This window comes from Cuculus canorus, unplaced genomic scaffold, assembly GCF_017976375.1.
Source record: "Cuculus canorus isolate bCucCan1 unplaced genomic scaffold, bCucCan1.pri scaffold_121_arrow_ctg1, whole genome shotgun sequence".
In the NCBI taxonomy this organism is placed as follows: domain Eukaryota; kingdom Metazoa; phylum Chordata; class Aves; order Cuculiformes; family Cuculidae; genus Cuculus; species Cuculus canorus.
The window spans coordinates 48,306-51,602 of NW_026527765.1; positions in this window are offsets into that span (position 1 = coordinate 48,306).

Genomic DNA, 3,297 nt, shown 5'->3' on the forward strand with positions numbered 1-3,297 from the left:
CTTGTCCTCATGGAATCGGGACCTCGTTGGTTCCTTACAGCCCCATGGCGAAACTGGAAGTTGTTGTGCCATTGCTGTCCTTCACTTGGCTTTGCCCACCCCACATCCCTTGGTCCCAGGAAGAGCCCTGAGCCATGTGTGAGAGACAGGATCCCCCCTTCCCAATGGCTTGAGGTCAGGGCTTGGCCGTCCTGCTCCATACAGCAAACCAAGGGTTTCTCCGCATCAGAGCCGCCTGCACAGGGCCTTGGCCTGCCTGTCATCACAGCCTCCAATTCTCTGCTCTAACGAGTCCCTGGGGAGGCTTTGTCAGGAATGGCCCTCACTGGGGCCCATTATTCCTTCAAGGAACTTTGGGGTCTTGCTTTTGCCTTTGCCTCCTTGAAAGCTTTGTTCAGTCTCTTCTCAGCACATGAGGGTCAGGGACTGAGTCTCGTGGACTCATTAAAATGCCAGAAGCATGAACAAGCCATGCCTCTTCCTTCATTCTATCCAAGTACTGAAGCCCTGTAGAACTCATCAGAGAGGTGTCGGGAGGGCAGGTACAGAGGACATTTTCTATGAGCACTTTGAGGGGCTGATAGGAGAATTCTCCGTTTGATCTGGATGCAGAGGGTCTCCTGAGGAGGTGTGGACAGGTAGGAAAATCAGTGCCTTGAGGCTGCACACAGCATGGACAGCCTTGCTCCTCACCTCTGCAACCTCGCTGTGTCGCTCCTGGGTCCTTTAGGAATTCCATCACATTCTTTGACATCAGGCTTCTCCCCTGCTGTCTGACCTGGCTGTGACAGCTTCTCGGCAGGGATTCCTGCTGCTTTCCTTAGAGAAATGGGTGGAAACAGGCACAGAGAGGGTTGCTATCAATTAAGGGAAAGAAGATAAAAATAAAATCCAGTAGAACTTAATGAACAGTGAAATGGACTTCTCAGCTGGAGGGTTTTTAAATGGAAGTCACAATGAGGTCCATCCCCACAACTGAAGAGTCGCCCATAGGGAGTGTGAGAGAGAGAGAGAGACACGGCCGAAAGAGAACTGAGCTGCACCTCCCTGGACCAGAGAGCAGGGGGCAGGTGAGAGGCATTTGAATGATCCAAGAGGAAGAGGAAGAAGAGCTCTGGAGAGCAATGGACAGTGCCCATGTCTCGATCGGCTTCGGAGGAAATGAGCTCAGTTGTGGTGAGTTTAGTAAGGACAGGCAGAAACCCCTGGAAGGTGAGGGAGATGAAATACCCAGCGCAACAGACAGAGCTGGTGATGCAAGCATAGGGTAAGGACAGTAGTTCTCTTCCCACAACTCACACACAGAAATTCTGAAAATTCATGTTTCGGAAGCACAGATATTCCACAGACATTTTATTTGAAATGTTGAATCATTTCAGGTGATGAAAAAGTGGAGTTTGAGTTTGGTTTTTTCCAATACTGAGAGCTGTTCTCATGTTTTCAGACGGAGCTCCATGCTCTGAGCATCAGCACCCAGTGCAAACCTCCAGAGGCCCCGGTGCACCTGAGGTGTTTGCCTGCGACTGCAGCTTTCAGAGAAGACTGACAGAGCTGTGTCACTTCCATCATTTCCTTCCAGCCCTCAAGACTCGTCCAATTCATTAGGTTTCAAGAATGCAGTTAAAGAAGCAGATACATAAAGAGCTCTTTGAAGAAGTTGTAGAATTCTCCAACTGATGTTGATGCAGAGTGTCTTCTGAGGAGGTGTGGGCAAGTAAGAAAAGCCATCCTTGGGGTCCATAGCTGTAAGGACAACCTTTCTCCTCACCTCCCCAGGCCCACGGTGTCGCTCTGTTTGTACGCTTGGCTGTGTTTTTGGGGAATACATATCCTTGTGACACACAGAGTGTTTAGACTCCTCTTAGAGCTGATCTTAGATATGTTCTCTCTCCAGAAGTTGATCTTGGATCCCCTCATCTCCCCCAGAAATAGAGAAGCACACACTCACATAGTTATGGGATGGACTACTCTTGAGCTTAGAGATCATAGAATCACACAATGTCTGGAGCTGGAAGGGATGCATAAGGATGATCGAGTCCGGCTCCCTGCTCCTCATGCAACTCCATAGAAACACACTGTGACAGATCATCATGCAGACGCTCCTTGCAGGCTTGGTGTAGGGACCTCTTCCCTGTTCCACTGACTGACTACACGTGAAGAACATTTTCCTAATGTCCAATCTGAATGTCCCCTGATGCAGCCTTCTTCCATTTCCTTGAGTCCTATCGCTGGTCACCAGAGAGAGGAGATCAGCATCTTCCCCTCTAATGCCATCCTTGATGAAGTTGTAGACTGTGGTGAGGTCCCAGCCAAGCCACAGAGAGCAAAGCTCTCCCATCAGCTGGGGTGAGTGGCAGTGCTGGAACTGGCGATGGGAGAGACCAGTGCCCGGGGGCCCCTTCCCAGTCTGTCCCTGCCACCAAGGGCACCGACCGGCCTCCTCTCTCCTGCCCCTGCAGGGCTGGGCTCTGCCCCTCACACCCTCTGCAGCGTGTCCTCCCCCTGCATGGTCACACAGCTCAGCCAGCATTGGTGCTGTCCTCTCCCGGGCACTTTCCAGCTCAGCCCAGCCCCTCCCAGCTCTCCCCACAGCCCTGCTTTCTCTCCAGCCCCGCAGAGCCACCCAGTCTGGGCTGCCCCACGGCAGTGCCCACCGCAGGGTGCAGCAGAGCTCTGGGCTCTCCCCCACAGCCCCTCAGGAGGGGACGGCAGCTGCTGGGGGGCAGAGGTGGGTCTCAGCCTCCCCCACAGCCCAGGGCTGGAGGCTTGACCCGGCACAAGGACATGGGCAGCAGTGAAACCCCAGGACTCCTGGTTTCAATCCAGCAGATGCCACCACAGACTGACTGTGCCCCCTCCGTGCCAGCCCCTCTGCCCAGGCCAGGACAAGAGTCTGGGCTCAGCAGCAGAGCAGCCTGGCCCACACGAGGGCTTGCAGGAAGAGGTTACACTTTCTGGTGGATCCTTCTCTGCAGGCACAGAAATGCTCCCTTGCTCTTCTCCAGGACATCCCTTTCCCCAGGGGAGGGTGTCCAGGCTGGCCTGGCTGCCAGTCCTGGTTCCCTTCTCTGTGCAACTCACAAGGCCAATTTTATGACCCAAACTTCTAAGTTCAGGCCCTTCTATGCCCTGACTCGTATGTCCCAACTCTTCCATGAATATTCTTTGACCCGAGTCTCCTATCATCCTTCTGTGAACCGACTCTTCTAAGAACCAATTCTTGAATGACTCGACTCTTCTATGACTCTACTGAGACCTGACTCTTGTGTGACCCGAATCTTCTATCACTCTTCTGTG